The sequence below is a fragment of the Hyla sarda genome, chromosome 2, assembly GCF_029499605.1.
Source record: "Hyla sarda isolate aHylSar1 chromosome 2, aHylSar1.hap1, whole genome shotgun sequence".
Classification (NCBI taxonomy): domain Eukaryota; kingdom Metazoa; phylum Chordata; class Amphibia; order Anura; family Hylidae; genus Hyla; species Hyla sarda.
Genome location: NC_079190.1, coordinates 86,961,639 through 86,975,106, shown reverse-complemented (window position 1 = coordinate 86,975,106; position 13,468 = coordinate 86,961,639). Strand labels below are relative to the sequence as shown.

General features: G+C 43.3%; 1 protein-coding gene across 2 annotated transcripts in view; it reads left to right on the top strand.

The window, feature by feature from the left end:
* The first annotated feature begins 2,254 nt into the window (after positions 1-2,254).
* The window catches only part of LOC130358747 (retinol dehydrogenase 7-like), a 51,461-nt gene continuing 40,247 nt past the window's right edge, over positions 2,255-13,468 (top strand). For both annotated transcript variants that reach the window (XM_056562472.1, XM_056562473.1), the window contains exon 1: positions 2,255-2,383. The gene's annotated coding sequence lies outside the window, so the exon portion shown is untranslated. The remainder of the gene's footprint in view (positions 2,384-13,468) is intronic.

The following is a 13,468-nucleotide window of genomic DNA, read 5'->3' as shown; positions in this document are numbered from 1 at the left end:
GTGGAATCCGCCGTAGACCCCATTGAAGTAAATGGTAAGGGTAAGTTCACATGTGCATACTTTGCTGCTGATTTTCTATATTTCTATATTTTGCTACCCATTTTGTAGAACATGAACTACAGATGTATGCTTTATTATTGATTTCCTGTTTTATTCTATGGACTGATGAGTTTTTAGTTTTTGAATTTTATGTATGTATATATGTGAATGAATTTGCACGGCCCATACTTTTTTAACATGTATGGATGGCAAGTAGTGAGCCTTTGTGCTTCTACCAAGACATGCTGCCGTAGCTAGCTGTGGGAATGGCTGTGAGGCAGGGCCTTTGGCTCTGGCCTTTGGCTCCAAAACTGCAGTGGTAGTATTTTTTTATTTTTTTTAAACGCTGCAGAGATCCTTGAGAATCAGTGCAGACAACTTCAGCAGTATACAGTGGTCCCTCAAGTTACAATATTAAAAGTGTATTCCAGGAAAAAACTTTTTTTTAGATATATCAACTGGCTCCAGAAAGTTAAACAGATTTGTAAATTAGAAAAAACTATGTAGGTGTGTGCAGCTCACAACTATTACGCACCGAGGTCAAACTGGGCAAGCAACTATACCTTAATTGCTAGAAAAGGAAAACCAAAAAATACAATGTAGCCCGGACCTTCTAGGTGAGTATAAAATGGATATACGTGGATCGTGCTTCAATAATAATTATCATTTATTTATAAAATATAGATAAGATTTCGACACTTCTCACAGGGCCCTTGTAAGAAGAACATACATATTAAAAGGCAACCTAACAATGTATTAGGCAATAGTATTAAAACTATAAACTTGGCATAGAATAATAGAATAAAATAGCAGAGTAAGATCTGTACCATGCAAATATATTAGCGAGTTGCTCTTCTAGATATTTAGGGTAGATATGTCCCTTTTAGATACAGTAGCAAACAGTCTGTACTATTAGAAATTGTTACCGGTCTGTAAATTGTAACTCAGGCGATGGATATTGCTCCCGCAATGGCTGAGTGTCCGTGGTGTGCACAGTTCTCTGTGCGGTGCTTCCAATTGTGAGCCTGGTCCAGTAGGATCTGAGCGTGGTGGCAGTCGCTGTCGGCTAAGGCGCTGGCAGGCGCCGAAGATCGTAGTGGTGTCCGGGGACTGCTGGCGCTGGCGTGCGCTGGAGTTGGTATTCCTCACCGCTTTGTTAGTTGGTAGACAGGACCATGTACTGGAGGGCTGGAAGTTCACCTCGTGGTGCCGGCGTCTGACGTCAGAGCCGGGATGGCTACACCAGGATAGTTACACCGGGATGGATCTGAACTGCTGAACCGGGTAGGTAACAGAGTGAGAGCGCTAATGATGGTACAGTTCATGAAGGGTAACTGGCCATAAAATTTGGGCACAGTTCAAGTACTACTATGCCAGTAGATAACGACTAGATCGTTAAATAAGTAGATAACTAATACAGATAAAGCAAATCCTTACATATAAAAGTAATAAAGATCTGCTGGGAGCTGTAAATCACTGTCTATGTCAGTGTTTCCCAACCAGGGTGCCTCCAGCTGTTGCAAAACTACAACTCCCAGCATGCCCGGACAGCAAACGGCTGTCTAGGCATGCTGGGAGTTGTAGTTTTGCAACAGCTGGAGGCAACCTCTTTGGGAAACACTGGTCTATGTAGAGGACAGAAGCTTCTCCAGGGTCCTGTACAGAACACACAATGTCCAAAGGAGCAGCTAACCCTGGCAGAGGTAAAAAGTAGTTAGAGAACATGTAATACCTCCCTGTACTGTAGGGGGCGCTACCAGACACCAGTCAGTGCATGCACTTTAGGAATACACAGGTTTTACCAGTGAAATATCCATTCTGATTGGTCGGTTCTTCCAGCCATTGACCCTTTTCGCAGATTCCATAGCATTGTATGTTGAGTCTGGTTTCAAGTTGCAATGGTCCTGAAAAGACCATTGTATGTTGAAACTGTTGTATGTTGAGGCCATTGTAATGTGAGGGATCACTGTATTTGTGTTAATACTGCAACAAACGTGCAATTGTGTATTGAATAAAAAATGCTGAGTAATGGAAGGAAAACATAAAAGGATAAACAGCTGAGCAGGTTTCATCTGCAAGACTTTCAGAAAAGACCTATTAATAAAGGTGCATGATCCTGGTTATTGCATTCAACTCTCTTTACACTGTTAAACTTGGAGAAATGCCAAGAGAATGTTATTTCAAGGGCGTAGCCTGGAATCATAGAGCCCTATAGAAAACCCTGAAAAGAAGAGTGGGAGGATCTGCTCTTCTTGTGGTTCTGGGCAATGAGCACAGTTTTTCAAGAGACAGCAGCAAAATTCTCTGACTTAGTAGACGACAGGTAAAGAAAGAAGCTCAAAAGGTAAGAAAAAGCACCTTTGTGAAAGACAAAAAAATTCTACTGATGAGGTTATCCTTATTTCTTCTGCTGGAAATTCCTCTTCTTGGCACAAGGTTTGAAATGATAGAGATGAAATAGTCAAATATGCCCATTGCAGCGATGCAGTATGTTTGGGCCTTTATGGCTAGCTACAGGTTTTTGCTTTTCTTTTTGCCTTTGTGCAGTTCAGCAACCATAGCTACATAAAAAGGGGGATTTTGGGAATTTTTTTGTATTCTAGTTTTTTTTATGTACAGTAATATGTGCACAAAAGAAAATAATTTTATGCTAATTACGTTATGTAATTATTGCATTTAAAAAATGTTAACATTTTGTAATCCCATTAAGAGGTTATTATTTTACATGATTTTTTTTTTTAAATTGATAATGTAATAGCAAACTCCTTCTTCAATGCTTATCGTATATACTCGAGTATAAGCCGACCCGATTGTAAGCCGAGGCCCCTAATTTCACCCCAAAAACCCAGGAAAAGTTATTGACTAAACTATAGGCCTAGGGTGGGAAATACATCATCCAGACCCCCGTCATCATCCCCCCCCCCCCTTCATCATCACCGCCTGTCAATCCCTTCATCAGTGGTCTTCAACCTGCAGACCTCCTGATGTTGCAAAACTACAACTCCCAGCATGCCTGGACAGCCATCGGCTGTCCGGCCATGCTGGGAGTTGTAGTTTTGAAACCTCTGGAGGTCCGCAGGTTGAAGACCACTGCGGCCTTCGTCATCATCCAGACCTCCCCCTTTAGTTTTCTACTCACCTCCCCACGGTGGGAAGGAAGGGTGAGCTGGTCCAGGCCATCTATGCTGCAGGGACCGTCCGGTGGGGAGGGTTAGTCATTCCGGGCTGTCCATTTTCACCGGGGGGGGGGCCCTCTTCTCCACGCTCTGGGCCTGCCCCGGACTAGTGACGTTGCCTTGACGATGACGCACAGGGACCTTCATGCGCGTCCCTGTGCGTCGTCATCAGGGCAACGTCACTAGTCCAGGGCAGGCCCGAAGCGGAGAAGAGGGCCCCCCGGTGAAAATGGACAGCCCGGAATGACTAACCCTCCCCACCGGGTGGTCCCTGCAGCATAAATGGCCCGGACCAGCCGATGGCTGTCCGGGCATGCTAGGAGTTGTGGTTTTGTAACATCTGGAGGTCTGCAGGTTGAAGACCACTGAGAAGGGATTGACAGGCGGAGAGTTCACTCGAGTATAAGCCAAGGGGGGCGTTTTCAGCACGAAAAATTGTGCTGAAAAACTCGGCTTATACTCGAGTATATACGGTGTTTCCAGTGTTGGCAAAAAAAAAAAAATGCAGCCTGACACACGCTATTAATAGGGTTACATTTAGGCTATGTTCACACTCCTCCATAACATCCGCACAAAAAATCTCTGTGCAGACATTCTGCAGACTGCGGGTGCTGGCATTACTTAGACGGCAATGCATTCTGCGTGGAGTCCACAGAAAGAATGGAATTTCTGCAGAAATTCTGCGATGTGCACATTGAAGCATAATCCCAATAAATCCAATTGAATTTCGTACGAAAATTCGGACATGTGAACATGCTTACAATATGGTTTTCTTATAGCAGATCTGGAGCAAGGATTACTTTTGTGTAATTTATGATTGCTTTAATACATGGCATTTTTCTGACAAAAGGCTTGGGGAAAAAAAAAACATGGAGGGTGCACAAGGTTTTTTCTTAAACACTGAGGCCTGAAGTTATCAAGGAGTCATTAGGGAAATATAAGACACTATGCCTACAGTGCTTTTTTATTTGTGGTGATTGTCACCCTTGGGCCTCATTCACCCGGACGGATCCACTAACGATGGACCCCTACATTGTGCCTCCATCTGTGCCTGCTCATAGCTACAATCTGCCGCTACAAGCAGACACGCTGCAATGTGTGAGTTGCCGCATGCATGCATAGTATACTCACACACAACGCAGCTGCTCTTGACTTAGCTCAGGGAGCAGGGGGAGGGGCCGCAATGTGTGCAAGTGCACATTGCAGCGTGTTTGCTCGTAGCAGCGCCCAGCACAGAATGCTGCACGGAGATGGTGGGGGTCCCATCGGCAGGACCCCTGCGATCAGACATCTTATCCCCTATCCTTAGAATAGGCGATAAGATGTGTAAGGCCGGAACACCCCTTTAATGTTATAAAAAATGCAAATGAATGAACAATGAAAGAAATAAACAAACAAACTGGATTCTGAATATGCTTCTGCAGGAAAATACATTGTGAAGTACACAATGAAGGGTTAATCCCAGACTGGGGTGGGGGTTGTAGTTCGTTGTCACACTTGTGTCCCTGATAACACAGACCTGCCTGCTGTGTCTTCTGTCCTACAGATACAGGCTAAGTTTACACACAGTGGGGGGCATTTATCATTGTAGGTTTTTTTCTGGCAATTTTTGGAAAACTGCCACTGCAGTTTTTGAGCCAAAGTCAGAAGTGGATCCATAAGGGAAGAGAAGTGTAAGTCCTTCCTTTATATGTCCTATTCCTTTTGAATACCCCCCTGGCTTTGGCTCAAAAACTGCCTGAAAAAAAACCAAGTGGAAACTTAGCCTAAATTAAACATTTCTCTTCACCTTTTTTTTTGCGTGCTGGTAATGTGTAGGAGCACCAAATGTATTAAATGGTCGCAGGGCATTTGATAAATTTTGTGCAAGTCACATTTTCTGATATTTCACTCTTCACATACACCAAAAGGCTAAGCTAAGGCTGGGCTGGTGTAGTTTGTAAACCAAAAAGCTAAGGCTAGATCCTAGTGATGGGCATCGGCTCTTTTCAGTAAGCTGGCCCCTTTAATACAATACAGGAATTTAGGTCCACACCGTTTATCTGGTGTAGGATGCCATTGTGGCACTTGTAGTCCACTGCAGGCATCCTCCATTGTATGCATTTTTATGCTGGGGATCACCCTTAGCAACAGATCACAAGGGCAGGATCTGCTCCCCCAGTATATATGCACAACTGCATTTGGGGTTGAGCACCTCCTGCCATTTGTTGTTGTTTAAATCTTATACTTGGAGGTGTATAAACTCCACATTTAATGCGCTTTGATCACTATTAAAGGGGTACTCCAGCACTAAGACATCTTATCCCCTATCCAAAGGATAGGAGATAAGATGCCTGATCGAGGGAGTTCCGCCACTGGGGACCCCCGTGATTTTGCACGCAGCACCCCATTAGAACCAGTCCCCGGAGCACGTTCGCTCCGGGTCTGATTACTGGCGATCACTGGGGCTGGAACATTGTGACGGCACGGCCCCGCCCCCGTGTGACGTCACGCTATGCAAGCCTATGTGAGGGGCCAAAAAACGCTGCGGCCAGATGTTAGCTGTAAATCAATGAGAAATCGTAAAATTATTTTTCCTAAGACGGACGGAGGCTAAGACGGAGGCCCCAAATGAAGCACAGGTGAAGTGTGGACATGGCCTAAGTCTCTACAAACTTGAGGAGATTCATCAAAACCTGTGTAAAAGAAAAGTTGACAATTGCCCATAGCAACCAATCAGATTGAGAAACAAATGTTCCAAAGGAACAGGGGTATCATCTAAAACGTAACTTTTAATATACGTGCTCGGTAAAATCACACAAAATTAAATATAATCAAATAATATATAAAAAACTAAAATGAAAATTCAATATATCTGTTACTGAGAGGACCTATTGATTTATTAGTGCCAACTGATCAACACTAGTGCTAAACTGCATACAGCAGCATAAGGTGCTCCTAGCTTCAAATATCAATGTAGAGGATATAACTGTCCCTGATCCACCGGGTTGCCCTGTGGGGGACAAATCAGGATGGGTACCTCACACTTCATCAGGAGTAAACCATATAACAGAGGTGCGCTACTGTTCGCACTATAAACCTTAAAGAATCTGAGGCCAATGCAATATCCATGTAGGCTAAATCATAGCCAAGCAATAAACTTAGCACACAAGGGGTTAATCACAGGTTAACATCGTGGCACAAGCTTCATCTCCACATTATGCACGTTATGTAGTGTGACAGTCAGGTGCTGATACAGTCAGCAGTGTCTTGCATAATATGGGAGATGAGAGTAAATATCCTAAGGGTACATAAGTAACTCAGCAGTGGCAGAGTATGCCGGTCCGGTGTCCGGGAGCGCGCGCTGTATATGCACGCCAGCGTTTCTAGCACAGATCACAACCTACCCTCCCCTTCTCTCCTCTTTCCCATTGTGTCATACGGAACAGTCCTGTCAGACGGAATGAACCTAGTGGATGTAGCCGGGGAAGGATTCAGTTAACATATTGTGAAATTCTAACCAATGTGCATCATGAGAAATTGCTAGAGAGCAAACTAAGTATCTGTACAGCAAAAACAAAAAGAAGCATAGCCAGCACAACTACCTAATACACGGGTGCACCCTGCTGTGGCAAATACAGAGTATACAAAAAAGAAGGTTGCAGCAGCACTCTTGGTCAAAAAATGGAGGCTCTTGGCACACTTTTTGATCAAAACGTGTCCTCCCATCCACCACACGGAGGTAGCCTCATTTAGGTATAGTCACATCTGTACTAGAGATGAGCGAACTTAAAGTAAATTCGATTCGTCACGAACTTCTCGGCTCGGCAGTTGATGACTTATCCTGCGTAAATTAGTTCAGCCTTCAGGTGCTCCGGAGGGCTGGAAAAGGTAGATACAGTCCCAGGAAAGAGTCTCCTAGGACTGTATCCACCTTTTCCAGCCCACCGGAGCACTTGAAAGCTGAACTAATTTATGCAGGAAAAGTCATGAACTGCCGAGCCGAGAAGTCCGTGACGAATTGAATTTACTGTAAATTCGCTCATCTCTAATCTGTACAATGAAACCCTTAACACGTCAAAACTGATTAGATGAACCTTGCTTCATGGAATACGGGTATCTATAGGTCTGAACCCTACGCAATGCATATATCTTCATATTGTACCCACATACTTCTAAGGAGAATGGCTTTGTAAAGTTGCATGTATGCTACAATTTTGTAATGCAAAATTAGAAGTACATGAAGGTAGAGGATGGGCATCTAGTGCAATCCTTCTGATATAGACCCTGAATATGTGCATGAATCCAGATTAGTTCAGTATTACTCTGCTGGGTATAAATGTTTCCTCCTGCTTCCTCCTCCCACCGCTTCCGCATAGACGCACACTTTTAGACTTGTGGAAGCCTCTTGCCCAGCCCACTTCTGCAGCCTTGGAAACTGCAGGATAAGGAGGTGAGAAAAAGTTCTGGGCCAGTATAGAATGGATGGGGATGGATGAGGGTCTGACAAAAGTGGGTGTCTGTTAAGGGACAGGAGACCCGATACTAAAAGTGACTTGATCAGACAAACTGAATCTAGTAGAAAAGCTTTCTCAGGCATGTAAAATGATTACATCTCTCTTGGTAAACAACCTCTTTGGAAAAGAATGTACCCCTAAAACACCATAGATCTTCTAGTCCTTAAATTCTATCAGAGATGTTAACTAAGCAGAGAGCACATGGCTGGCTGAGGAATGTGTGGCTGGCATTCTTCATAGGAGATTTGTGAACATATGGCTACCTCTCTCCATGTTGGGGAAAACATGGCAGAACAGAAGAATTTACCTTACTACACTGTAGACAGCCACTCTCCTTTTGAGCATTCAAATAGGTTTTCAAACTGTCATGTCTAACGAATAAACAGATATTAGTACATTTATTGTACCTTTCTGTGGTCTTTCAAGTTTCTTACGCTAACTATCTTCTGGGTTGTCATCTTTGGCCCAATTTCCTGTCTAGTGTATGTCCAATAATGGACTTTCTGTTTCTGCTCGACACTCTAGCTGGCAATTCAGTCAATTTTATCTCCCTCCACTATGTGAGAAGTTCATGTGGGTGTAGTAAGCAGATGTGGGTGTAGTAGGCAGAGTTATAGTCAAGAAGGTGTAGTGGGATGGGGATAAAGGTGGATGAAAGGCTAGCTAGAGGGTAGAGCAGAAACAGGAAGTCAGGATGTAAAGTAGACAGGAAATGTGGACTAATGAAGACAACAGAGCAGACAATTTGCATCAGAAGCAGAAGGAAAGACCACAGAAAGGTAGTGAAATTACTTTATTTACCAATATATGTTCACATTTAGACATGTGAGAATAGGTTTTATTTTTGGAAAATTCCTTTAAGCAGGGTAGGACTGGACATTGGCCATTCTCCTGCCCTGTTAAAAAAAAAAAAAAAAAAAAAACAGGTTTGCTGCCCCAGCCACTCTGCCCCTTCTCTGGGCACATTGATGGGGGGCCTGACTCCTGGCCAGCCCCAAGTTCAATCGGCTGGGTCAGGGACACTGTTGTTTGAACACCAGCAGTGGCTGCTGTGAGCAGACGTGCCACGTGCAGGTCCTTGATGTGTCTCTGTCCCGGCTAAGCAGGAGAAGAGCCTGTGGATGATGTTGCTGCCACTTCTACTGCAGGTAATTGGACTCCCTGACCAGGACAATGCAGGGCCCCTGGGCAGAGTAGGTCAGAGAAGTCTGTAGGAGTAGTAGTTCTGGGGTGACTGAGGAGCCTGGAGCAGGACTTAGTAGTCTGGGGGGGGGGGGGCAGAGGAGCCTGGAGGACAACAGTACAGGGGTGGAATTCAGCCTAACATAGAAAAATCTGTGTGTGGCAGTATTATTATTATTTCGGGCACAGTGTATGTCAGGGCCATATTAAAGGGGGCACATTGTGTGGCAGGTTTATAATAATGATTGCCTTTCCATGGAGAATGAGGATCTGCTGACAAAATGAGGAACAAATATTGTCCATGCATCTGCAGAGGGACAAGATGATAAAAAGGAAAGACTACAAAGATGTCACATGTGAGTCATATTATTGTGTAGTCTGCCCAACTGTCCCATCAGAACTGTAGTCGCTTGTTCTGCAGGTATGATTGGTGAAACTGTACTTCAATCTGTGGCTCTTCAGCAGTTATAAGTCTACAACTCCCAAAATGCCTGAGGCTCTTAAGGGATAATGGGAGTTGTAGTTTTGCAACAGCCAAAGAGCCACTTGAACTAAGGATATTGGTGGGGTCCCAGCAGTTGGACCCACACCAAAAAAACGGTCTGCTTTGTCTAAAATGCTCGGCCTATTTTTTTTTTCTTATTAAATCCTGTCATATTGCACACTTCTCCCTCAGCTTTCATCTTGCTGTATAACAGGAGTAGAATGTAACGAGAATGTGCTGTGCATTCTGCTACTTGATCTTTGACTTCTTCACACTTTGCTCCTCCCCAGGCCAGGAGTGCATGAGCTGGAGGGGGGTACATTTAGGCATTTTTACATTCCTGAACATCTAATTCAGTTCAAATGATCTCTGGTACATCTTTTGCATTGTCTCTGACATATTCCCATACCTTATTTCTCATCTCGCAGGTCACACAATCTGCTAAAACTATGAGGGCCAGGTTGTCCATGTTCTATTGCAAGCATGGACATGAACTGCCGTTCTCTGTTCTTCTCTGGCATAACAGATGGTTCTATTTCTATTTTTACTTTCTTGGGAAACTATGTCATAACTTGTCTTTAGATTTTGGCTCAATATTTTCTGCTAAATACCTTCGTGTAGACAGACTGTTTTTAAAAGCCTAATTCAGGTACGATAACAAAAATATCTTCATCCTCAGGACAGGTTTCCAAACAACTCGTCTGACTTCAGATTACTGTGTGCAGAAGCCCTGGCCCAACGCATGGCTAATAAGATGCATCTCAAAAGATAAATATGCCAAAAAAATAATTAAAAAAAACAAAGTTCTGAGCTGTGCATCATCAGCTGTGTGAATGGGGTAAGAGTTTTTCTTGAGGAGATCACCATAACTGGTGTTTGGAACTTCAGAGGCCATTAGCATTCCACTGGGCATTATGGGAAGAGGGAACATGCAAAGCAGCTCAATCACAGGTAGTTTTTCCTAAACATCAGTTTTTCACTCCAACTACAGAGTTTTAGAAATTGATCGGGATTTAATATAAATGCAGAGATCTCTCCAGAAGAAAAGATCTTTAGCTATGAAACTATGAGAGGGACACCCATTACAAGGCTCGACAATGTGGGCAGATAGAAACATAGGGGGACATTTATCATTAGGTGTCTATTGTAGACACAGATCTACCCCTTTACAGTGTCTGTCTAATTTACACTTTTGCACAAAATTTACAAAAAATTAGCACGTTTGATACATTTTATGCAAATATAGAAATGCCCCCCTGGCTCTACCATGCCCTCCTTCTCTACTTCACACTTCATAGAGCTGCTCTTCACAGACCTGTGGCATTTTCCCGCGGTGGGCCCACAGAATTCTGACTTCCCTCCTATCCACTCAGGTTAATGCCTACTTATATTTCCAAGTTGCCTTATGCTAAAAAAAATTTAACATGTTTCTAAACTGATTTTCTTTTTTCATAAAGTGTTATGGCTGACCCTAATGCTTATGAATTCCCTTCAGAGGTTTTCCTCTGATCTCCCTGGACCCCCACAGGCTTCATCCTTTACAAATAAGCAACCAGGTGGTTATGTGAAGATGCGGTGGCCCAGTACGGGATAGTGCTGCCCCGTACCTTTCCTGCCCTATCTGGCAGTGTCCCCAGGGCCCCCTGTAGTTTCCCCATTTGTACATAAGTTTTTTTGTATTAAAAGATGTGTTATACCTTTTAATAAAATTTACCATGTGATTGTTACCCAGGAGGTATCATTGACCAGCTGACCACAAGGGTGACCTATGGGTTCCCTGCTAGTCTCCCCCATATAAGCCCTGGGTGGAGCTAGCTTCGCTCTTTTTGTGCTGAGGTCCAGTGCAGTCAAGCTGTCTCAGTGTGTGTGTCCAGAGCAGTGGTGGCCTCAAGCCCAGTCTGCAGCCACCTTCAAGTGCAAGTAAGCTAAACCTGCAATAATTGTCAGTCATCAGTCATGTCAAGTTGTCTGTCTAGTCAACGTGGCCTGCACTAAAATACACTGTCCTACTACAAGTCCCAGTGAGCCTGCAAGGTCTGAGTCACTGGTCACCTCCGTGGGCCCTAGCTGTACTGTATAGACTTTACCAACTGTCTACCATCAGTAAAGCTTCCATTGTCCGTAACTTGGCATCGGAGTCTTTATTGCCCCCATGCCTAGCCCAGGATCCAGCGGTATACCTTCAGGTGGTTATAGGCTAACCCAGGCCTTGGCATCACGAATACAAGGGGTTAATGCCATCTGCCCCTAGGGTAACAACTAGAGATGAGCGAACTTACAGTGATTTGATTCCTCACAAACTTCTCGGCTCGGCATTTGCTGACTTTAGCCTGCATAAATGAGTTCAGCTTTCAGGAGCACCTGAAAGCTGAACTAATTTATGCAGGATAAAGTCAGCAACCGCCGAGACGAGAGATTTGTGATAAATCAAATTACTGGAAGTTCGCTCATCTCTAGTAACATCATCTGCCCTGCACCTCATACCCTGCCACACCACAAAGAAATGCTTTGAAAATCTTAAACTATAATTGTATATGTCCCAACAGAAGAAAAATAAATAAATTGGAAAAAGCATATGAAAAAATAAAAAATGATCAAGTTTAGTTAATATGTCACATAGTGTATCATAATAGTGAGTCTATGGCAAAAAGATTAAGAAAATGTAGACGTTCTAAATCTGTATTACATATTGCTGGACGGATTCTGACAGCTTTTTACGTGTCCTCCTAAATGGTGTATATTTGCGCAATTTAATTGGGACATGTGCAAAGTTTATGCGTGTAAACATTAAAGACGCAGTTGATCGATGTACACTGCATAATCAGCTCTACTGTACACAGTCACATAGAATTCCACAGTAAAACTTATCAAAAAGTATGCAAAAAAACACGCAAAAAACGGAATTGTGCAAACAAATGTACGCAATATAGTGAAAACAGTGTGTATATATAATGATAAATGTCACCCATAGAATGTGTCAGATCCATTTGGCCCATCTAGTCTGCCCAATATTCTGAATCCTATCCATAGTCCCTGGCCCTATCTTATATGAAGGATAGCCTTTTTACCTATCCCATACATGCTTAAACTCCTTCACTGTATTTGCAGCGACCACGAAGGCTATTCCATGCATCCACTACTCTCTCAGTAAATACTTCCAAATAATACTTCAGAAACCTTTGCCCTTCTAATATAAAACATGTCCTCTTGTGGTTTTTCTTCTTTTAAATCTCCTCTCCTCCTTTACCATGTTGATTCCCTTTATGTATATAAAAGTCTCTATCATATCCCCTCTGTCTCGTCTTTCTTCCAAGCTATACAGGTGAAACTCCAAAAATTTGAATATTGTGCAAAAGTTTCAATAATGCAACTTAAAAGGAAAGGATGAAGTGCTCCCAGATCTCCTGGTAGACGGATGCGTTGACCCTGGACTTAAAGTATTAGTTTCACCTTTCAAAATGCATTACTGAAATTAAGTTTGCACAATATTGTAATTTTTGGAGTTTCACCTGTACATATTAAGGTCCTTTTTTAACTTTTCATGGTAAGTTTTATCCTGCAATCCATGTACTAGTTTTAGTAGCTCTTCTCTAAACTCTTTCCAAAATATCTATATCCTTCAGGAGATACAGTCTCCAGTACTGCGCACAATACTCCAAGTGAGGTCTCACCAGTGTTCTCTACAGCGGCATGAGCCCTTCTTTAATGTCCCAGTACAGGTACATGGTCCTATACTACCTGTGGGCCCTGTCAGGATAAGTCCCTCAGTGACCTGGGGATCCCCTGCTAAGTGCTCTTAGCTGTAACATCTAAATCTTTGCTGAATCTGCTACCAGAGATCTCAGGACAAGTGTTCAGCATCTGGAGGCCACAAAACTACAAGTCTCTCCAGTAAGTCTACAAGTCTATGTCTGGTGTCTCTACATCTAGTCAAGTCCTACACATAGTCAAGTCTAATTACAATTCAAAGTCAAGTATATTACAAGTATTGGTCCAGCAAGCTGCGAGGTCCTCTGGGTCCTGGTCACCTCTCTGGGAAATCTGGCCTTAGCTGTGAAGATAATTACACCCGTCTTTTACTCAGTAAAGCC